A 25,527-nucleotide genomic window follows, 5' to 3' on the forward strand; every position below is an offset into this window, starting at 1 on the left:
CCAAGACATGTCATAGTCAAATTGGCAAAACTCAGAGATAAAGAGAGAATCTTAAAAGCTGCAAGAGAGAAGCGTCAAATCACCTATAAGGGAACCCCAATCAGGTTAACATCAGACTTTTCATCACAAACCCTAAAAGCTAGAAAGGAATGGGATGATATTTTCAAAATACTAAAAGACAAAGATTGCCAGCCAAGAATACTCTACCCTGCAAGGCTATCCTTCCGAAATGAGGGGCAAATAGTATATTTCTCAGACAAACAAAAACTGCGGGAGTTCACTACCACAAGACCACCCTTACAAGAAATCCTCAAGGGAGTACTGCGCTTGGTTCCTGAAAAATAACTACCACTGCCATAAAAACCCAAGAAAAATCTAAACCCGCTAGTATAATAAAAATGGCATTCATGAAGAGAAAACAAGCTAACAAAAACACTATCTACAACCTAAGGAACCAACAAACACAGAAAACAAACAGTAAATCAGAAAGCAAGGAACAAAAGACACTTAAGACAACCAAACAACCAATAAAATGCTAGGAATAAATCAACACCTTTCAATAACAACTCTTAATGTAAAAGGCTTAAATTCCCCAATTAAAAGACACAGACTGGCCGACTGGATCAAAAAGCAGGACCCAACTATATGCTGCCTACAAGAGACCCACCTCACCCATAAAGATTCACACAGACTAAGAGTGAAAGGGTGGAAAAAGATTTACCATGCAAACAGAAAAGAAAAACGAGCTGGAGTAGCTATTCTTATATCTGACAAAATAGACTTTAAACTAAAAACCATAAAAAGAGACAATGAGGGACACTACTTAATGATAAAAGGACTGATCCATCAAGAAGACATAACAATCATAAATATGTATGCACCCAATGTTGGAGCAGCCAGATTTATAAAACAAACTCTATTAGACCTAAAGAAGGAAATAGACACTAATACCATAATAGCAGGGGACCTGAACACCCCACTGTCAATATTAGACAGATCATCTAGGCAAAGAATCAGTAGAGAAACACAAGATCTAAACAAGACTCTAGACCAATTGGAATTGGCAGATATCTACAGAACATTCCACCCAACAACCTCAGAATATTCATTTTTCTCATCAGCACACGGATCATTCTCCAGGATAGATCACCTATTAGGTCACAAATCAAGTCTCAATAAATTCAAAAAAATTGCAATTATCCCATGTATCTTCTCAGACCACAATGGATTAAAACTAGAAATTAACAACAAACGAACCTCTGGAAACTATACAAACACATGGAAATTAAACAGCATTCTACTTAATGACATATGGGTCCAAGAAGAAATCAAGCAGGAAATCAAAAAATTTATTGAAACTAATGAAAACAATGATACATCATACCAAAACCTGTGGGATACTGCAAAAGCAGTATTGAGGGGAAAATTTATTGCATTAAATGCTCACTTCAGAAGAATAGAAAGATGGCAAGTGAACAAACTAACAGTTCACCTTAAAGAACTAGAAAAACAAGAACAATCCAAACCTAAAGTTAGCAGACGGAAAGAAATCATTAAGATCAGAGCAGAACTGAATGAAATTGAAAACCAAAAAACAATTCAAAAGATCAACGAATCAAAAAGTTGGTTTTTTGAAAAGATAAATAAAATTGACAAACCAATAGCATGGCTAACAAAAAAAAGAAGAGAGAAGACTCAAATAACAAAAATTAGAAATGAAAAAGGCGATATTACAACTGATTCATCTGAAATACAAGGAATCATTCGAAACTACTATAAACAACTATACGCCAACAAATTTGAAAATCTGGAGGAAATGGATAAATTTCTGGACACACACAAGCTCCCAAAACTGAACCGTGAAGACGCAGAAAATTTGAACAGACCAATAACAATAAAGGAGATTGAAGCTGTTATCAGAAGGCTCCCAACAAAGAAAAGCCCAGGACCAGATGGATTCACAGCAGAATTTTACCAAACATTCAAACAGGAATTGACACCGATTCTTTACAAACTATTCCAAAAGATTGAAACGGATGCAAATCTCCCAAACTCATTCTATGAAGCAAACATCATCCTGATACCAAAACCAGGTAAAGATATAACCAAAAAAGAAAACTACAGGCCGATATCCTTGATGAATATAGATGCAAAAATCCTCACTAAATTACTAGCGAACAGAATACAGCAAGACATACGTAAAATTATTCATCACGATCAAGTGGGATTCATCCCAGGGATGCAAGGTTGGTTCAACATACGCAAATCAATAAATGTGATACACCATATTAATAAACTCAAACACAAGGACCATATGATCATCTCTATAGATGCTGAAAAAGCATTTGATAAAGTTCAGCACTCATTCATGACAAAGACCCTCTATAAGTTAGGTATAGAGGGAAAGTATCTCAACATAATTAAAGCCATATATGCCAAACCCACAGCCAATATCATCCTGAATGGGGAAAAGCTGAAAGCTTTTCCTTTAAGAACAGGAACTAGACAAGGATGCCCACTCTCACCACTCCTATTCAACATAGTGTTGGAAGTACTAGCCAGAGCAATCAGAGAAGAGAAGGAAATAAAGGGCATTCAGATTGGAAAAGATGAAGTCAAACTGTCCCTGTTTGCAGATGACATGATCCTATATATCGAACAGCCTAAAACCTCTACAAAAAAACTGCTGGAATTGATAAATGATTTCAGCACAGTAGCAGGATACAAAATCAACACACAAAAATCAGTAGCATTTCTTTTCTCCAATAGTGAACATGCAGAAAGAGAAATCAAGAAAGCCTGCCCATTTACAATAGCCACCAAAAAAATAAAATACTTAGGAATTGAGTTAACCAAGGAGGTGAAAAATCTCTATCATGAGAACTACAAACCACTGCTGAGAGAAATTAGAGAGGATACAAGAAGATGGAAAGATATCCCATGCTCTTGGATTGGAAGAATCAATATAGTGAAAATGTCCATACTACCCAAAGTGATATACAAATTCAATGCAATCCCCATCAAAATTCCAAAGACATTTTTCTCAGAAATGGAAAAAACTATCCAGACATTTATATGGAACAATAAAAGACCACGCATAGCCAAAGCAATGCTCAGCAAAAAAAATAAAGCTGGAGGCATAACACTACCTGACTTTAAGCTATACTACAAAGCTATAATAACCAAAACAGTATGGTACTGGCATAAAAAAGACACACTGACCAATGGAATAGAATAGAGAATCCAGAAATCAACCCACACACTTACAGTCAGCTGATCTTTGACAAAGGCACCAAGCCTATTCAGTGGTGAAGGGACTGCCTCTTCAGCAAATGGTGCTGGGACAACTGGATATCCATATGCAGGAGAATGAAACTAGATCCATTCCTCTCACTGTATACTAAAATCAACTCAAAATGGATTAAGGATTTAAATATACACCCTGAAACAATAAAACTTCTTAAAGAAAACATAGGAGAAACACTTCAGGAAATAGGACTGGGCACAGACTTCATGAATACGACCCCAAAAGCACGGGCAACCAAAGGAAAAATAAACAAATGGAATTATATCAAACTAAAAAGCTTCTTCACAGCAAAAGAAACAATTAAAAGAGTTAAAAGACAACCAACAGAGTGGGAGAAAATATTTGCAAAATATATATCTGACAAAGGATTAATATCCAGAATATATAAGGAACTCAAACAACTTTACAAGAAGAAAACAAGCAACCCAATTAAAAAATGGGCAAAAGAGCTAAGTAGGAATTTCTCTAAGGAAGATATCCAAATGGCCAACAGACATATGAAAAAATGCTCAACATCACTCAGCATCCGGGAAATGCAAATCAAAACCACATTGAGATACCATCTAACCCCAGTTAGGATGGCTAAAATCCAAAAGACTATGAACGATAAATGCTGGCGAGACTGCGGAGAAAAAGGAACTCTCATCCATTGTTGGTGGGACTGCAAAATGGTGCAGCCTCTATGGAAAATGGTATGGCGGTTCCTCAAACAATTGCAGATAGATCTACCATACGACCCAGCTATCCCACTGTTGGGAATATACCCAGAGGAATGGAAATCATCAAGTCGAAGGTATACCTGTTCCCCAATGTTCATCGCAGCACTCTTTACAATAGCCAAGAGTTGGAACCAGCCCAAATGCCCATCATCTGATGAGTGGATACGGAAAATGTGGTACATCTACACAATGGAATACTACTCAGCTATAAAAACGAATGAAATACTGCCATTTGCAACAACATGGATGGACCTTGAGAGAATTATATTAAGTGAAACAAGTCAGGCACAGAAAGAGAAATACCACATGTTCTCACTTATTGGTGGGAGCTAAAAATTAATATATAAATTCACACACACACACACACACACACACACACACACACACACACCACACAAACCGGGGGGGGGGGGGGAGAAGATATAACAACCACAATTATTTGAAGTTGATACGACAAGCAAACAGAAAGGACATTGTTGGGGGGGAGGGGGGGAGGGAGAAGGGAGGGAGGTTAAAAAAAGAAAGAAAAAAAGAAAAAAAAAAAATTATGACTTATAATTTAAAATCTAGAGATAGAGTGAAAGTGAGATCAATTGCTTAATGACGTCATGAACAATCAGGTCATTTTCATCCCTTTGCCCATCCTAGAAGGGAGAAATTATCTGTCTGGTTTTCTTTCTGTTCACAAAACACATGCTAGTGTAATCAAAACTGCATGTTTCATTGTCCTTACTTAGAGGGCAAGTTACCAAAGTTCTTGCTTTAAGCCAGATTTGTTCAATTCTGGTCAATGTGCCTGCCTTTGGACTGAGGAGAGTCACCATCAGAATACATGCATTAATTGGCTTAGAACAAGCAGGATGCAATTCTGCAGCTAAGGGTATTAGTCCTGACTCTTATGGGATATGGGGTTAGTAAATAAAACAGTTACATTTTCCTTCAAGAAGGAGAAAAACAAGAAAAGAAAATGTGATTCTAGGTAGTCAATAAATATTTTTCAATACATCAAATATATAATGTATAAATAATTTAAAAATACATAAAATAAACAAACAAATAATACATGACTAACAAATGCATAAGTGATTAAAGACAAAGGAGAAGAAAATTAGTAAAGGATCTCAGAAGGTTTAGAACTAACTACATGAACCATGGTATATTTTGGGAGATTTCCTGTATTGTTTGTAAACAGATAGTGCTGTAAATCTGAAATATCACATTTAGAGTCAAACCAACTTTGTCCAATTTACTTCTCATCATTTACTATCTGTATAGCTTCTCTGGAGTAACTTATTCTTTCTCTGAGTTTCAGTTTCCTTAGGTATAAAATTTTAATTTTCTATAAATAGTGTTGATGTGATGATGAAGTAAAGGAATTTATGAAATTATGAATTTATGAACTCAGACTCATTCCTGTTCTTACTTAGCATTATCAAAGAATGCCCCTTTCTCCTCTAATTTATTGGTAAACTTCAAGACACAGATCAAAATCACTAGCTTTTTTATTATTATTATTATCTGCTTCAGTAGATTGTTTGCAAAAATGACCACAATTATTCCATTTCCTGTATCCATGCCCTTTCACAATGTGTCTCTAAAGCTCTTCCCACCAAGAGATAGTGTTCATTTCCTACCCCTTGAATCTGAGCAGGACCTGTACATTGCTTTGACTAATAAGATGTTGTGGACATAACATGACATTTGTTCCATGTCTAGTTTTCAAGAGTCCTTTCACATTTCTATATTTTCTCTCAGTCTCCTGTGTCTGCCAGTGTAAACAAGTCCGGGGCAACATGCTGAAAGATGAGTGATCATATGGACCAGAACTGAGTCAGCCAAATTTCTTAGCTGAGGCCCCAGACACATAAGAGACCAGTAAGAATTAGCATATCCAACCAGACATATGAGCAAGGCCAGTTGCTAGCTGTTCTGCAATCTTGAGAGTTAACTAAATGCTTGTTGTTTTAATCCACTAAATTTTGGAGTGATTAGTTTCACAGCAATAACTAACTAGTCCACATGTCCTAATTCCCTAAGGCAGATTCATCTCTCCCAGCACACACACATGTGACAACAGCATGCTTCATTCTTCCATTTTCTATGTATCACATTATTCTTTGACTTGATATTGTATTCCTCTGTGAATCATAAATCCCACAGGGACAAAGTCCATTTCTTGCTCATCTTTATAACCCTTTAACTAGGTTAAATGCCTGACACATAATAGACGTGTAGTAAATGCTAGTCACTGGTGAATTTGGTCAAATTTTTTAGGCTATTTATAACACGTTGGCACAATATAAGGTTCCTCTTGTTTCCTTAGTTTATCCACATAATGCAGTGATGACTTGCTTTATGTTTTCTCATGGCTGCAGAGGCTTGAAACATCCTGAGAGATTCACTGACATTCACTATTCAAACATTTTTGTTCCAATTAATAGTGTGCTTCTCGAGGGGGAGTGCAGCATAAATGACTGGTCTCAGACATTCCCTCCCTGGGAAAACTGAAGAGAAAAATCAAAATATGCCATAGTTTTAATGAAAAACAGTCTGCATAACTCTCAGTAGAAGTGGAAAACTGGGAATTATGTTGTGAAATAGAGCATGTCAAGCAGACCGTGGCTGTGGCTCTCAGCTGTTATCTCTGAAATTATCCAACAGCAAAATCAATGAATTGACCTATTTATCTCTTTAACCATTATTTTACAATGTTATCTTTTAAAAATAAAAGTGTACACACTCTCTCTTTAAGTTTCCTACCTGTTAGCCATAAAGCAATTATGATTTCAGTGCACCGTACATTAAACACATTACCGTTCTCTAGAAACTCAGCGCTTAACCACATACGCACAGACATATTTTCACAACATATTTGTAAATCATTTTAAAGAATGTGAAATGCTATTTTTGTTTCAATGATGTCAATAATCCAAGGAGGTAGCTCCAGCAAGAATTACTAATTTTATTTAACATTAGAATGAGCAAAGAATTTATATATTTAATTTCACAAAGTAGTAAAGAATCAGGTTTGAAACCAAATTTTTACTTCAAAATTATTGTCCTTGGCTTCTAGTCAAGACAGCAGAATAGATGGTCCCCAGCATCACTCTCTCCCACAAATCAACCAATTTACAACTATAAAAAAGCAACAACAGCCAAGCTGGGGCCACTAGAGCTCAGGGGAAGAGGAGGAGAGACCTACAGAGTGCATGAAGGTGGGAGAAGCCATGATGAGAAAAAGAAAAAAAAAACACTCCAACCATTTCATGCAGTGGCTGCTTCCAGGCTGGAGCTGCTGAGCGCATGGAGCAAGAGCTGGCGAAAGCCTCAGCTCTGCCCTTCAGATGGAGTTGCTTGGAGGTGGCTGGGGAGAAGAGGGCCTTGGTGGCCCCCAGGCCAGCAAGACCACTAATAGGGTTCCTGTGGACCCACATAGGAGCAAGGAGCTGCAACAACTGAATAAAAGGAGCCACTCAGAGGCTGGCAAGTCATCACAAGGGACTGGTGCACAGTCCATCCCATGGGAAGCATTTGCAGCACAGGCAGTGGGGGGGATGGGCCCACTAGGGGAACACTGGGGCACAGCAAGGACAGCTGACAGGCACCCCAATCAGTAAAGGACCACTCAGAGGAGACTGGTCAGGAATATAGAATTGCATGAGGTGTAGTTTGATGAAAAGAATCAGGCTCAGATCAGAGCTTCTACACAACCCAGCTGCACGAGGTCTCTGAAGAGCTGGAAGTACCTATAAAATCAACCATTAAAACATGAGCTGCACAAAAAGGCTTCCCTAGGAATCAGCAGCAAAGCAGCAATTCAGCTAAACCACACAGCTCAAATACTGGTCCCCACAGGAATTTCCCCCATTTTAGAAGTAAGCAAAGGACAAAAAGTTAGTTCCAGCCCAGGCACACTGCCAGTGCCTCAGGGCCTGCCCAGGAACCTGAGGCTTGGAGTTGGGAGTGAACCATACTCTCCCACAATCAGGCACATCGCCAGCACCTTGGGGCCCATCCAGGGACCTGAGGCATGGAGTGGGGACCCAACCCTCCTCCCACAACCAGACACACCACCAGTGCCAAAGAGCATGCCAAAAACATCACCTCCATGTGGGTGGCCCACCACAACCACCACAATAACCACAGCTGCCGCCAAAGCAGCTAGATGCCACAACCACCACACAGATGGTCTGCCAGCTACTGGAGTACATTGACACAAGGGGAGTCAACAGCAGAGACCAAAGAAAATAAGAGGATGTCTCTCTCCACAAAGCCCATTCCAGAGTGACAGAAGATGCATCTGCTCTACGATAATATTGGGGGAACTGATCACACCTCTCAGCATTGGACAGATCATCTAGGCAATAAATCAACAAGAGTAACCATTACTCTTTCAGAAGGAGAGAAGAAATCTAGGGTAATTAGAGGGGGGAGGGGGAGACAGAGGTGGATGGGGAGAAATTGGACAAGGGGCATAAAGAATAAGTATGATTTGTAACAATATATATGCTAATAATATTGACTTGATCAACATACATCAACGTTGAACTCCAAAAATATGTGTAATCATTATTATTAAATAAAATTTTTTAAAACAGTATTATACTTTTCTGAGTAAAACAAATTTGTTTTTTCCAGATTTTTAAAAAATGAAACTTTATATTTTCCCTTCCTTTCTTTTTTCTTTTGCCACTGAGCACCAGGTTATTTATTTAACTTATGGTTTTACTTTGGGGTACCAAAAAGAGCCATGGGAACTTCTAAACATAATTTCTAATAGCATCTTTGTGGGCAGTAAGGTTGGCATTATCTATGACTGTAAAAAAAACTTTAAGGTGGACATCATGAGGAGAATACATCATTTAGTTTCTTAAGTAATTAGATAAAGGGGTTTGCAACCTGAGGTGACTCTGGAATTCCCAGTAACTATATGAGATTTTACCTACTCATTATTAGATGCATGTGTTAGAGAATAAATATTCTTCAACTTCATAGCATAGCATCACTCATTCACTCATTTAATCAATCTTTATGGAGTGTCTGCTATCTCCCAGGTGCTATGCTAAGTTCTGGCTATACTCATATTAATGGGGGAAAAAATCACATTGTGCATGGCCTCATGGAGATTACAGTCCAGTGGGATATGCAGATTTTTATCAAGCACTCAAGTGTAAATTTTGAAATTGTAATAAATGCTATTCTGAAAATGAATCAGTTGCTTTAAAAGGACACAAAAAGGGGTGCACATTAAACAGAACTGAGGGCAAGTGCACCAAGGAAATTGAAAAGCGAAGTCTGTATGAAGGGTGAGGTTTTGGAGCTCTGAGAGGCTGCTGGAGGGTAGAGAGTAAATCCAAACTAAGAGATAAATCTGGGAAGAGTGGGAAAAGCCAGATCATAGAGGACCTTGAAGACCAAGATAATGATCTCAGTTTTACTCTAAGAACATTGACACTCACTTAGAAAAATTTTAAGCTGAGGAATGACTTCATCTAATTTGGTTTGGAATATTGTCATGACTGCTATGTGTAGACAATTGAGAGAATGGAAACAGGGAAGCAAGGTAGAAAGGTTACTGTAGTATCATAGGCGAGAGATTTTGTGGACTCCCACTAATGTGGGACCATGGAGGTGAGATGAACTATTCACAGTTTTTAATTATTTGGGATAGAATGATACAAGGTGAATTATTGCATATACAAGTTCAGAAAACATATGCATGTCAGGCATTCCTTGCAGCTTTCTATATTGAATATAAAGCATATCTTTTATTTTGAATATTTCAGGATTCCTACAAAGAGGAGATGGGTGAATGTAGCAAGAATTCAATTCAGGACACATGCTATATAACATGGATAAGCATGAAAGACATTATTCTAAGTAAAATAAGCCAGTCACAAAAAGACATTGATTGCATGATTCCGCTTACATGAGGTATCTGGGGTCAGAAAGTAGAATGGGGCACAGGAGTAAGGAGTTAGTATTTAGCAGATAGAGAGTTTCAGTTAAGAAAGATGAAAAAGTGCTGGAGGTGGATAGAGGTGATAATTGCACAAATTATGTGAATTTACCTAATACCACTGAACTTTACACTTAAAAATGGTTAAAATGGTCAATTTTGTTACATATATTTTACCACATTAAGAAAAATAGAGGAAAATATTGACCTCAGTAACATACTATGAAACTTCTTACCTGCATAAAATCATGAACACTGGCATGGATATTTGGTAACATATTCTATATCAATTTAATGTACATATAAAATGTTAATGTGCATGTGAACTAAAATATAATGTAAAAAATTGTGTATCATTGCTGTGGCTGTAGTTTGAATTTCATGCAGAAATGCTTTGTGAAAGTTTTACATGCTCTTTGTGTCAGATTTTAGGCATTTTCTTGTCTTTGTTAAGATCCAGTATGCCACTTTTCCTCATTTTAAATAACTTTCACCTGACTTTCATTTCCATACCAATAAGTTCATTCTAGCAATAAAATTTTATTGTCAGTCTTTCAAAGTTTTTATTTTCACTTTTTTATGAATGCTATCAGGAGACAAGAAAGAGCCTTACCCTTATATACCAATGTGCCACTCAAATTTATTTCCTAAAGTTAACCAAAAAGTTTCAGAGGATTTATTTTCTCTTATGATTATCCAAATGTGTCAATTCAATAGCATACAGGTGTTCTAAAAATTCAGCACCATGAAGACCGCATTGAAGTTTGTAATTATTGGCCTGAATGGATCTTAGGCTTTTTGAACTTCAAGAGGATTTTTCCCACCCACCCCTAGCCTGGCTCAATGTCTTGCACATAATACCTGCAGAAAAACACTTACCTGATACAGTGGATATGTGTCATCTGCTCATAACCATTTGATTAGCCTCTTCATATTTGGTTAAGCTCCCATGTCATTCAACACAGAAGAGAAATAACTCAAACTCCCAGGCTTCCATGTAACCAAGATGTGGGCATAAAACTTATGTTGCCCCAATAAGATGCACATATGTTAGACTTTAACTTATGTGAGCAACAGGAAAACAGACCAAAGAAATCAGAGGTACAGATAGTTTCAAGCATCTCTAGGTTAGTATGTATTGACATTTATGTAAAGTTCCAAGGTATGGTGTAAAATAGATCTGGATTTGAATCCTTCACTGATACATTGGCCATATTGTTATTTGCAAGCTACAGTTTTTCTATCTTGACAAAAAGGAGAATGATACCAAACTCATAGGAAGATGATACCAAACTCATAGGAAGATGGTGAGAATTAAATTTAATTAATTGTACAAAGACACTTTCAATAAAGGTACATTTTATCATTCATATATATTTTTGCCAAAAGAGTTGCCTCTTATGCTTGCTTGTTTTTGTGCAGTTATTGGTTTTTAATTGTTAAATATCAGATGCTAAAAAAGTGTACTTGTATATGCTAATTCACTTCATGCAGTGTACAGGAGAGCAGCTGTGAAGATGGGAAGTTAATAAACGGCTTTTTAACAATAGTCATGATAGCCATTTATATCTTCATAAGTCATGTTTAATATTATTGTGTTCATATTACACTCTATGAAAGAAACAAAGCCCTTTGAAAAGCCTATGGAATGAATTTGTTGATTATATGAAGACTGGCTCTGATCCAAGCTTGTAAAAAATAGCAAATAAAAGAAAGAAATATTTGGCCAAATGTCAAAAAAGTATTTTAAAATGTATTGGGAATATCTTAGCAGATGTTTCCCAATGTTTAATATTGTTTTTGGTAAAGCTTAGCCTTAGCATAATATTTTCCTTCAGATCTAAACTACTTTGTTCCTACGAATATAAAAACTGTATCCACCTCTCTGATTATGACCCTTTTGTTATTGATTTGAAGAAAAGAGAGACCAGAATAATTATGCTTGAAATTATTTATTTATTGAGGCTTTTCATTTTGGTATTTCATGCTGTTCTTGTTTTCTTGATTTCCCTTGAAATTAGATGTTATTTTCTAATTATGACAGTGCAATAACAGCTGAGCTACAGCAGGCTTTTCCTGTTACTGGGTTTGGTAAACGAGGTATTCATGATTTCAGCAGATGTCTCCTATTTGAGACCCTTCACTTTTTTCTGAGCAGGAGATGATCAAGCCATAATGCAAGCCCACAATACTGGAAATAATGTGCCAATCACGTGATCAGTAGCCCCACATTTTAGCCATTTCTCTCTGAAATCTTGTCTGCTCAGCAACCACACTTACCATATGTTCCTTTAATATTGTTTTCATTTCTTCTACATTGTAGATCACTGCATAAAACTTGCAATATGAATGGTGCCTCAAAAAGTTCATGGACAGATGCATATTATCCTTCGATTCCATTATTTCAGGAACTTTCTGAAGTCATACAACTTACTTGCCACTTAATACTATCCTTCTTGGATTTATATCTACAGCTCTTAATGTGACTCTATGTTGCAAATGTACTTGTTCACTAATATTTGTTATTGTTCTCCTTCCTTTAAAACTTGAACAAATGTCTTCTAATTGTCATTTTTTTAAAAAAATTACTGCTTCTATCTACTCTCTGACAGACTAAAGTATGTTTTTCTTGCCTTGTTATGCAATGTCTTCTATGATTTGATGTTAATAAGCCTTTTTAGGTATACTAGGATATATTACAAATCTCAATTCTAGCTAAAGGAAATTCTTTCCGGGACATGCCTGTATTCTCCTAGTTTTATGCCTTTGCTTACTCTGTCTTGCCTCATCATAGATTCCTTTTTCCCATATCTCCATAAGTTCCAACTTTAAGGCCATTATAAATATTATCTTCTGTTGATGGACATTTAGAAGAGTTCTAAGATTTTACTACAACAAACAAGCTGAAGTGGACAATGTTGTCTATGTCTTCATGTGTGTATATGCAAGAGTTTTATTGTAAACACACACGCATGCACACACAAACACATATGTGGAATTATAGTAGGTAAATCCTCAATTTTGTAAATTATGCCAAATTTGGTCTTAATCAGTCAAACCAATTTGATTTTCTACCCATTAGTAGTGATATTTTCCATGGTTCAATATCTAATGCTTGATATTGCTAGTTTTTAATTATTGCTGAGTTTTTAAACATCTACATTTCTATAACATTTTACAAAATGTGATACCAATTGTGATGGTTAATTTTATGTGTCAACTTTCCCAGGCCAAAGGATGCCCAGATATCTAATTAAGCATTAGGAAGGTACTTCAACATGTTTATGGAAAGATTGCATTATATTCTATTTTTCCACAAACTTTCTGAAGTACCCTAGTATTTTGGGGTGTGTCTGTTGAAGGTGTTTTCATAAGAGATTAACATTTGAATTGGTGGACTGAGTAAAGCAGAGGGCCTTCCCCAATATGAGTAGGCATCACACAATCTTTGAGGGCCTCAACAGAACAAATAGGTAGAGGAAGGTTTAATTCACTCTCTGCGTGACTGAGCCAGGGGCATCCATCTTCCGCTCTTAGTACTCCTGCTTCTTAGGTCTTCGGATTGAGACTGCAGTCTACACCATAAGCTCTCCAGCTCTCAGGTCTTCAGATCATGGAAACTCTCAGCTCCCTAATCTTGTGAGGCAATATTTTATAATACATCTCTTCATAGTTATCTCACATGGTTCTATCTCTGGAGAACCCTAATTGAAAGACTGAGGATCTCATTGTGACTTTAATTTGCATTTCTCTGAATAACGTTTCTGCTGTGGATTGAATTATTTTCTCCCCAAACTCATTGAAGCTTGAATTGTGTCCCCAAGTTTTATTCATTAGAAAGTTAGCCCCCACTGTGACTGTTAAAAGGGTGGGAGATCCTATTATGGTAATTGAAAGATGGAGCCTTGAAGAAGTGATTGGATTGTAGGACCATGTAGTAGTGAATGGATTAATAACGGTGGTCAGAAGAGTGGCTCTGAGGGCTTTATAAGAAGAGAGAAGAGAATCTGTCTTTCTCTCTGCTCTCTCTGCTTCCACCATCTGCAATGTGAAACCCCTGGGTCATTGTCGCCATGACCAGATGGACTTTGGATTTCCCAGACTCAGAAACTGTAAGCAATAAATTTTGGTTTTATAAAATACCTGGTTCTGTGTATTTTGTTATAAGCAGCAGAAATGGACTAATACAAGTGGTATCTGTGATCATAAGAGTAGACGAATTTTACTAATACAATGGAAAACAAAGCAAAAAACTAGAGTTATGTTATTAATAAGGGTAAAAGTTAAAAAATTAAAATTTGTATTAAAAAAGGTGTAGCAGAATGTATCTATCTCTCTATGTATCATCTCCTACTACATACAAACTAGAATACTGGTAAGTTTGGGTATGTTGCCCCCCCAAAGTCCATGTTGAAATCTGTTCCCCAATGTGGCAGTGATGGGAGGTGTTTGGGTCATGGGGAAGATTCCTCATGAATAGATTAATGCCTTCCCTGGAGGTGGGGGGTCATGAGTGAGTTCTCACCCTGTTAGTTCCCTCGAGACCTGGTTGTTTAAGGGAGCCTGGCACCTTCCCCCACCCCCTACTTGCTTACTCTCACCGTGTGATCTCCTTGCACACACTGGCTGCCCTGCTGTTTTCCACCATGAGTAGAAGCAGCCTGAGGCCCATGCCAGATGCAGCTGTCCCAGAGTCATGAGCCAAATAAACCTTTTTTTCTTTCTAAATGACCCAGTCCCAGGTATTCTGTTATAGCAACACAATAACGGGCTAATAGAGATCCCACTTATATAAAACCTGAAGATAAGCAAATCAAGCCTATGGATGCACTTATAAACAGCAAAGATGATTACTTCTGGGAATAGGGTAGGAGACTGTCATTAGAAAGGGGTACACAAGACTTCATTTGATTCTGGAATAGTTTATTTTATAAGGGGACTCACAGGTATTTAATTTTTTTTCTACAACTTTCTAGCTCAAAAATACTTTAATGTTTAAAAACAAAATAATGATTTGATATACTCATAGGTGGTTGCTATTTTATTCCTGATTTTAATTTTTTTCTTTCAAGAAACAGAAGAAACAAAGTGAGCTTTGCCTAAATCCATTTTACTGTTACCTACCTGGTCTAGGTCACTACAGTCACTTGTCAGAGTTACTGCAACTGCACGCCAAATGGTTTCACTACTCCCACTCGTTCCTTATATGGTCTATCTTATTTTGAAAATTGCCATCAGTTCTTTAAATATTTAAGTCAGATCATGTCACTTTTCTGCTCTAAAACTTGCAATCATATCCTATTTCAATCAGAGTGACAAATAAGTTTCATTCAATGGCCATAAGATCCTCTTTGAATTCTATGACCTTATGTCCGGCTTGTCTACTGATCACAAACACAGATGAATATCTTAGTGCAATTGTTCTAGATATGAATTCTGCTTGGAACACTATTTCCAAAGACATGCATAGCTAATTCCCTCACCGCCTTCTGTCTTTACTCAGATCTGACTTTCTCAAAGTTGTCTATCTAAACCACTTAAATTAACATTGTAACTTGCTCTCCAACTATCCCACTGTGCTACTTATCTTCCCTCATTCTGCTCCATTTTTTCTATTTTCAATAGCACTTTTTGACTTTAACATGCTACATAATTTACCTATTTATTAGGTTTACTTTTTTTTTTTTTTTTGTTTGTTTGTTTGTTTGTTTTTCATGACCGGCACTCAGCCACTGAGTGCACTGGCCATTCCTATATAGGATCCGAACCCGCGGCGGGAGCGTCGCCGCGCTCCCAGCGCCACACTCTCCCGAGTGCGCCACGGCTCGGCCCAGGTTTACTGTTTATTGTATGTATCCCTCCTCTAGAACGTAAGCTCCCTGAGGCAGGGAATCTACTTGGTTCAGCAATGATACCGAGTAGCCAGAATACGTGGCACTCAATAAATTATTTTTTGGAATGATGCATAAATAAATAACTGAAAGAAGAGGTGATTCTTATGTTCTATCTGGTACTCACTCTGGGAAATTTCTCATAGAGAACAAAGGCAGGCACAGTTAGTGGCCTTATGTACTTTCTCTCTTTCTGTGAGTATGTTTGTGTATTTTTCTGACTTCATAGCTAATGATTTCATAGCTTAATTTGCCAAAAGTCTTATGTGCGTGATGGTACAAATTCACTCAGGAATGTCCAGGCACTGTACTAGAGATCTGAGGTCCAAGAATTCTGAAATTTCATACGAAAACTCCCTGCTCTGAGGAAGCACATAGACATTTTATCCAGTACTGACAACAGGAAGCAGTAGCTATGACTTGGTCCCATTGTCTCTGATTAAAATTAAAAAGAATAGAATACTGACTTTTAGAACCTCAGCCCAGGAAACACACAGATACCACTCCCAATTACATGTGTTTGCCTAAAGCAAATCATATGGTCCTGTCTAATTTCAAGAAGGAAGAAAGTACAATTCTACTCTGTTCTAGACACAGAAACAGAAATACTTGGAACAACTCTGATGCCTACCTAATTGGCCTCACATAATGCCAGACATTCTTTTGTTCTCCCCAGCCTCCTTAAATGTCTCTTCTATATATAGGAGGAAAGAGAAAAAGGGTCAAGTTAGGAGTATCTGATGTTATCTCAGTTCAACCATTGAACATACCTGTTCATGTCTGACAGCTTTACCCTTATTTTAAAGACCAATGTATCTCCAAAACATCATAACACTGGGTACACTGGAAATGACCTTTTCACATGATTATAACTAGAAGAACATCTATCCCAGTGGTTCCATTTCTGACTTCATCTTGGAAATACTTGGAGCACTTATTAAACATAGACCTTTGGTATCGCTTCAGGAGACTGAGTAGATCTGAGGTGAACATCATGAATTTACGTTTACAATAGGTATCCCCTCCAACAGAATTCTGATGTAGCCATGTGAGGCACATGGTTTGTATCCAAAGAAAAATCTGAGGGTCTACAGCTCCCTTGATTCCCAGAACACTTATGCAGATGTAGCGTGAAGACAAGCAAGATGTACTTCTACCTGGACCTCAAATGATTCTGGTGATCTGCCAGGCTTGATAACTATCAATTTAATCCATTATTACAGAGAAGAAACTAACATCTAAAGTGGGTTAATCCCTAGTTTAAAGCTACATGGATAGACAGGGGTAGTGTTGGCACTAAAATTTTTAAAAATAGAGAATATTCAAATTCAAAAATGGTAGTCTGCCTCATTTAAAATAAGAAGATTGAGATACAAAAATTGAAGTGCTTATCTTCAGGTCAAGGAGTTTGCAACTCCTGGATCTCAACACATTGCCATGCCACAGGCATTTATGACTAATTATGACATCAGTGTGTCTCTTTCTCTCCCTGCCTCCTCCCTCTATTCTTCCCCCCTTCCATCCCTCTCTCCCCAAACTTTTTGCCCCAAACTTTTATTCACAATGAGAAGATGTTCACACCTTCCCCACACCCATCCCAGTTTCTTCTGCAAGACCAGAAGGAATCACACATGCTTGAGAATAGATATCTCTTTTTTTATTTCTGTATATGTGTGAAAATGTACATTTTAGGTTGCTTCTGTCTCAAATTAGCCACCTTTGTCACATCCTAACACATACCCATTGTCATACAAAATACTAGCAAAATCTCTAGAATGCTAAATTTCAGTGCAATTTTCAGTGTTTTATACCTTAGAAGCTGGATGAAAGTACTACCATGAATACTAATGTGTCTTTCCAAAAATTAAAACAAAGAGGAGGAGAAAGATATTTGAAAAGTTAATAAACTTTAGTTACATTTCAATTTCTCTTTTTTCACTATTTCTCACTTTCATCTTCTGTAGAATAAGCAAAATATAAGTGACACCAAATTTCCAGGTCACTGAGTAATTTCTGAAGGATCAGAACCATTCTGAATTCTTAAGCACATTACCTGAGTTCTATCACCTTTGTTTCTGCATTTCATTGGCAATCAAATTCTGTTCCAGAATTCCAGCAAATTAAGGCCAGGGAGAGGAACTTAAGTAAAAGGAAAGGGTAGTAGTTACCAGGGACAGATAAACGTAAATGCTGATTCATGTATTCGTCAGTCAATTAGAATTTATATCAGAGAGTAGCTTCCTTAATTGTATATACATTATTCAACAATGATTAAGGTGGATATTCTAATTCTTTTAAAGTTATACATGTTCAGTTGGCATTTCTAATAGAAAGTGCCTCAAACATGCACCCATAATATATATGTGCACGATAACATTAGCAAACCAAAAAAAGTATTAATAAAACTTTAATATCACATCTGACGTTCATTAAAGATTTTCTGAGAACAATTTTTGCTGTTTGAAGTGGAAAAGAAAATGAGAAGGGAGATTATGAGGAAAAGAATTACTCCTTGATTTTCCTCTGAAAAGATGGCAAAAAACATAGTGCTGACAGTTATAGCTCACTGTAATTAACCGTACAGCAGAAACCATCATTTATAGTTGCCTCCAAGGCAATTCTGTAGGCTAAACCCATTTTCTTAAGATTTTCTTTATACAAACTGTTCTTAATCATTTTGCCACTATTGCGGAAGTAATTAATCTATGTGTCCTAGGTCAAGAGTATCAACACTGTTCCCTACCTGTATTTTTAATCTTACCCACTGTTGTGAATCAGAGTTGAACACCTGATGCTTTGCTGAATGAATATTAGTTTTGTATTAAAAAGAAAAAGAACTACCAGAGAGGTGTCAATATTATTACCAAAAATCAGTGAGTTCACCCCCCATTTTTTTTGATATGTGGATGGTTTATCTATAAAATATAAAAATATCTAGATAAAAAGAGTATTATAACTTTTAATGTCTTTGTATTTTGCCCAAAACTGGACTGTATGCTGTCAACTAGAGGAAAATTATTTCTGAATGACTGACAACTTTTGTAGACACAACTAATGTATTATGATTGTAGAATTACTTAATTCTCATCTTATTTTATTCTTATTACAATTATAAATATATTTGAAGAAAGGTAATTTTCATAAATATAAATCATTATGCATTCTTTCCTTGACCTAATCAGCATTTGTTTTATTGTGAAGCACCAATGATGCACTTATTTCAGCCAGCAAATTTGTAGCATTAAAACACCTTGCATAAAAAAGCTTCTAGAGCCCTTTAACATTAAGTCATCAGAGTGCTCATGAAAATGCAGAAACCCAGGTCCCGCCATTAAAATTCCCTGGACATTAGATTGGGGAAGTGATTTGGTATCCGCTCTTTTAACAAATGCCCCAAGCTGATGGTTTCAGGAATTACATTTACAGAAGTATAGTTTTTGAAATGCAGGGAATCGAAATGAAAGCTTTATTTTTCAAAACCTTTGAAAATCAACTCTTTCATCACTTGAAACCTCTGCCAACTTTTTATATGACAATAACTTTGTTACCTGCAGTTTCTCAATAATTCCAATCGAACATGTGTGTTACTTGCTACTTCCAGATACAAAGATTGAATATCATAAACTCGTGAAAAATTATTAAGTGTTGAATAGTACGTATATAAGTAAAATATTTAAACACATTGAAAACAGAGATAATGTTTAAATGAGATTTAAAATAGAGGGAGCTTTTTCATATGTTCAATGATTGTATTCTAACATCAATTTTTTGTGTAATATACAAAATAACTTTCAGAATATGATCAATACTTGTTTTCTGCTTGGAAGAATTTTAATAAAAAATGCATTTCCAGTGTATAAACCTGGGAGTAATCCATATAAGAGTCACATAATGGAGGATTTATTTAGATGGTACAAATCTTGTCATTTCTTTATCTGCAAAAGTAGGGGTTGATTATAATGACGTAGGGTAATTTATTCTTCAGTTTTTATTTGTGCCCTAATTTCAGTGCTCATATTCCCACCACAAGTGGCTGTATAAGCCATTATGATCTCCTCTGTGCTCAGAGATGTGATGATAGAAGGGAGGGACCAAAATAGTAGAAATATTGTATTTTAAAAATCTGTCAGGTGCAGTCATTTGCTCCCATCATTTCTACTCTGTTCTTCTCCCTATTCCCACTTCCTCCATTCCTCTAGCTTCATGGTAAATCTTTGACATTTTGCTTTTCATCTACTCTATGAAAAAGGCATGGTTTGGCTAACCTGCTGGTTCCAGGAGGAAGAAGAGGGACGTAGAAGTGAGTTGCCACATCCACTGGAGCTGGAATCTGTGCCATTTTAGCCTCCTGCAGAGCTACAGTGAGAAGCAGAGACCAGTCAAGGGTCCTGGAGCACCCAGTCAACTTGTAGATGTATGAATGATGATGCATGATTACTGCTTTGAACCCCTGAGTTTCATCGTTGTTTTACAGCAATAGCTAATGCATATAGAGGAAAACGTACAGACAGAAGAAGCAGAGCTGATAGAGGTAAGGATGCCCCTGGGAGACACAGAGAAAGAGTAGTCAGAAAAGGAAAGAGACACAGCGTCATGGATTATTAGCTTAAGCAATTATGGAGATAAAAAGTTAAGAAATAGCTAGTATAGTTCTATAAATTTTATCCAAAACTCTTAGGACCAGATGTGTTTGGAATATAGAATTTTAATTTATAAAGTTATTAGAAAGCATATATGGTATATTTTGTAGCGTTCATCAGCAGATTCTGGGACAATGTGTCATAATACATTTTTCTGAATCAAAACAAATGAATATTTACATTAAATGCAATTAATAAACACTACGAAATTCATGCCAATTCAGATCAGGTTTGTCTTCTGAAAATTTACGAAAATATTTTAGTTTTTAGAGCTTTCTGGATTTCAGAACTACAGGGGAAGGACCTGCAGAACTTAACAGGAGTATAAAAAATTAGAAAACTCATTCACTTGGATATTAAGGCTAAAACCTTGTTAGACTAGCTAAGGTAAAAAAAAAAAAATCTAAGAAATAGAGATGTTTAGCAAAAACTTCATGCTCTTTAAAAAATTGTTAAGGAAGGATACACATCCCCTCCTTCTGTAGGTAGTTATCTTAGGGATTTGCCCCAGACCTAATTCATATTCCAGGTATTATTAGTATTATTATTATTAAAAATTTAGATGAAAAAGATAACTTAATACTTTTCTCTGTACCTTATCGAAAAGGTCTGCAAAGCCTGAACAGAGCAAACTGTGGAGTAGAGAGGTGAGTGTTAAGGGCCCGCTTTAGTGATCCCACTGTCAACTCTAGTGTGTGGCTATAGTCCCTGAGCGGCTTCAGGATGTTTCTAAGTAGTTTCTAGTTTATGAAAGACACAAAAATGTCCTTATTTCCAGAAAGGTAACTAGAATTGGCAGAAAATATAGAATTTTGTGGAAACCACAGGCTCAAAATAAAGACTCTTGTTCCAGCCCAATCAAATACAACAGATAATTTAACAATGTATTACAGGCTTAATTCCCATCTTCTCTGATTTGTTATACTAATGACAAGAATGGTTCAGAACAAGTTACTAGGCTTATATTTTGCGGTCTCTAAAATTATATTTTTTTAAATCCTGTAGATTTAATTCCCATCCTGTTATAAAATGAATTACTATTATTATTACTAATATTTTTAGGATCTTAAAGTTAAATTTCTTTAGAATTATTTTGGAATGGTATTAAATTGGATAGCATATTATCTTAGCACTGTTAAATTGTAATAAGTAGGAACTATTCTTCAGGTAAATAAATGCATGTGAAAAATTATGTCTCATTTGATGTTACTCATTTATTGGTTTAATTAACAATCTATCAATACTGGACATCTCTCAAATGAAAATGTTTTCTTTATTATTTAAACAAGCCACATGTACTTGAATGCCAGTGTATTTCTGTTCTTAATTTTCAGTATGTTTCTTTAATATTTTTGTTGATATAAATTAAATGGAATGGTTATATTGTCAAATTTTTATGGATTAATAAAATTTCCATGGATATCAATAGAAATTTTTTCAGCTCATATTTTATGTTTATTAAATTTGTTTTCATCGAGGTAGGGTGAACTCTTAAAACTCTGTTATATTTCTGTGCTTGCTTAGCTTAAATGTAATGTTTTCCAGCAATTTATTTCTACATACAACGTTTTGTAAATCATTGTCTATTCAGAGATTTGACTGTAATAGAATATCAAATAAATGTGATATCAGGTAGAATGCTCATATATTAAAGAACTCAAAATATATTTTATATTAAAATGTAAACATTGCACATTATCTCTCAGAAGGTTAGCTACTCTTTAATAGTACCATTTTCCCCACAGATATTAATAGATAAAAAGGCTCCTTGGTGTTTCTTTTTGCTAAAAGCTTGAAAATATCATTAGGATTCCTTCTAAATATGGAAAACTTCAGTTAGTTATTGTATTTGTTTCTGTTGCTTATAACAAAATACTTGAACTGGGTAATCTATAAGAAAATGAAATTTATTGCTTACAGTTTCAGAGTCTAGAAAGTCCAATGAATGCATCAGGTGAGGGTCTTGCTTGGAGGTGGCTTCAGTGACACAGGGTATCACATTTCAAGATGGTGCAAATAGATCACTACCTTCTCATTTGGCTCTTTTTAAAGCCATCCCTGACCACCATTAATCTATCAGTTTATTGCTCAGTGAATGGATCAATCCATTCACTAGGCATAATCCTCACAATCCAATCACCTCTTCAAGGCCCCACCTTTCAATTAATATAATAGGATTTCCCACCATCTTAACAGTCACATGGGGACCAAGATTTTAATACATAAAACTTGGGGAACACAACTCAATCCATGTCAGTTATCTAGCCTGATACTCTATTACAAATGTCATCATTTCAAATAGATGAATATGTTCTATTACAAATGTCATTATTTCTAAAAGATGAATATATTCTAGGAGTTTATTAAAAATGAATCTAGGTCAGAAGAACATGGAACATAACAAAAGATACTTTTCACAGTGTTGTAAAAGTAAGAAAAGATGTGATATCGTAGGAAACTAATTATATGGAAAATTGTTCATTCAAGATATTAAAAAAATAAAATTCCAATTTTTGAAATTCAAAGACAGACTTCATAATAGAGAGAAGACAGTAAAGGGTAGTATTTTAGCTTTGTTGTGCTATTATAACAGAATATCTGAGAATGCGTAATTTATAAAGAACAGAATTGTATTTCTTACAGTTCTGGAGGCTGGGAAGTCCAAGTTTGAGGCACCTGCATTTGGTAAGAGCCTTCTTGCTGTGTCATCCCATGGCCGAAGGAAGAAGGGCAAGATATCACACATGTGAGAGAGAGTAGAAAACGGGGCCAAACTCATTCTTTTATCAGGAACTCATTCCAGTGATAACTAACCCTTTCCCACAATAACAGCATTAATTCATTCATGAGAGTGATACCCTTATGACCTAACCACCTCTTAAAATTACACCTCTCAGCACGATTGCATTAGACATTAAATTTCCGACACGTGAACTCTAGAGAATACATTCAAACCATAGCAGGTGGCAATTACAAACAAAAGAAAACTACATTAGTTAAGCCTTATCTAGCTCTGAAGCTTCTCAAAAATACAAAAAAAAAGGAATTATGGAAAAAATTGTTGACTCTATGAATAACATAATCATTTCTTAAACTTGAAAAATGTATCTTAAAAAGTCTTTTATTTTCAATGTGAATTTTAACTTCAGATGGATATTTTCTTTAAAGATACAAAAATAAACTTTTCCTCTGAGAGCAGAATTACTGTAAGAGATGTCACAACTAGATTTTGCATTTTATTGTTTCTGATTATAACCAGCTGCAGCTCATAAAGTACCATTAAATTTTAATAAACAGCCTGGGACACCAGACTCAGTGGACAGAACTAGTCTCCTTCCTGATCAATGAACAGAGAACAACAGAGCACTAATCCTGATTCCCTACACCTGATTCTGAGGCAGTAGTATCTTTAATGATGTTCACATTTTAGCAACTCCATGGAGAGCCCCCACAGTTCATTTGGAGTAGTAGCCTAAAATTCTTTCCTTTGAGTAATGCTTGCCATCTGAACCACTTTTATGTGAACCAGAGCCAGTGAAAGAAGGGTTAAGAAAGATCTTACCTGTGGCTTATTAGTACTGCTAAATTATAATTTAAAAACAGATAATAGTATAATTCTAATACAAATTTTAAATTAAGGTGTCAAATAATTTAATTCCTTAGTCAATGTAAGAACTACTAAGATGTTAAAAGCAGTTCAAAGAACAATTTGAAGAACACTATACACACACACATACAATCGAAAATTCTAAAATAAATTTAATAATAAATGAAAAATTGCTTCATAGCTTATAGGGAAATAAAATGCAATAATTGGGATCATATTTTCTATAGAGCAGAAATCTATGGTATCTCCAGTAAGAAAGTTATTTACATTGCTATGGATAAAAACTATTTGCATTTCTTTTCATTTTCTACAATTTAACTACTATCCCTACAGAGTTTTAAAATAGCCTAGTTAATATGAAGACAATCAAAAGTAAAAAAACACATAAAATAAGAAAATCCTTCAAGGTCCACTAGACAATGTCTCGAACTGCAATGAAAGGAAACCCAGTACTCTTACTTGCTCATTTACATGTCTTAGAAAATTTTTCTTGGGAGCTTCTGATTGTGTCTAAGGCTAAAGTTATTTTTCTTGAAAATTCTAATTTGTCTATTAGTTTGTTTCTGTTGTTTATAGAAAAATACATGGAACTGAGTGATTTATAAGAAAATAAAACTTGTTGCTTAGTTTCAGAGGCTGGAAGTCCAAAGTCCAAGGAACACTTGGTTAAAGCTGCCTTTGGTTGTGACTTCAATGATGGTAGGATATCACATTGTGAAAAATGGTGAGCAGAGACAGCAGAGAGAGCAAGAGAACAACTTCCTCATTTAGTCTTCTTTTAAATCTCTCCAAACCATGTCCATGACCACCATTTTTAATGCATTCACTACAGCATGGCCCTACAATCTAGTTTTCTCTTTAAGGTACCACCTTTCGGTTACCATGATAAGATTTCCAACCCTCAACAGTTACAGAGGGGATTATGCTTTTAATATATGGAATTTGGGGGACACAATTCAGGCTTCAGTGAGTTTTGAGGGGATCTAATTCATTCCACATCATTCCACCCCTGCCCCCCAAAACTCATGTCCTTTTCACATGCAAATACATTCATTCCATCCCCAAAGTCTTAACTTCTTTCAACTCAAATGTTCAAAGTTTGAAGTTCCATCTGTGAAATCAGTATAAGTTACATACATACAAGATACAATGGGGGGAAAAGCATAGAGTACATATTCCCATTTCAAAAGGGAGAAATAGGCCAATAGAAAAGTATAATAGATCTTGAACAAGTCCAAAACCCAGCAGGGCAGGTGTTAAATCTCAAAGCTGGTGAATCAGGTATCTTGACACCATGTTTGATGTCCTTTGCAAATTGGTGTGAAGGTTGGGTCCCCAAGTACTCAGGCAGCTCTGCTCCTATGGCTTTCCTCATCTCAGGCCACAATTCAGCTCTCCCTGGCT

This window comes from Cynocephalus volans, chromosome 1 (assembly GCF_027409185.1).
Source record: "Cynocephalus volans isolate mCynVol1 chromosome 1, mCynVol1.pri, whole genome shotgun sequence".
NCBI classification, from domain to species: domain Eukaryota; kingdom Metazoa; phylum Chordata; class Mammalia; order Dermoptera; family Cynocephalidae; genus Cynocephalus; species Cynocephalus volans.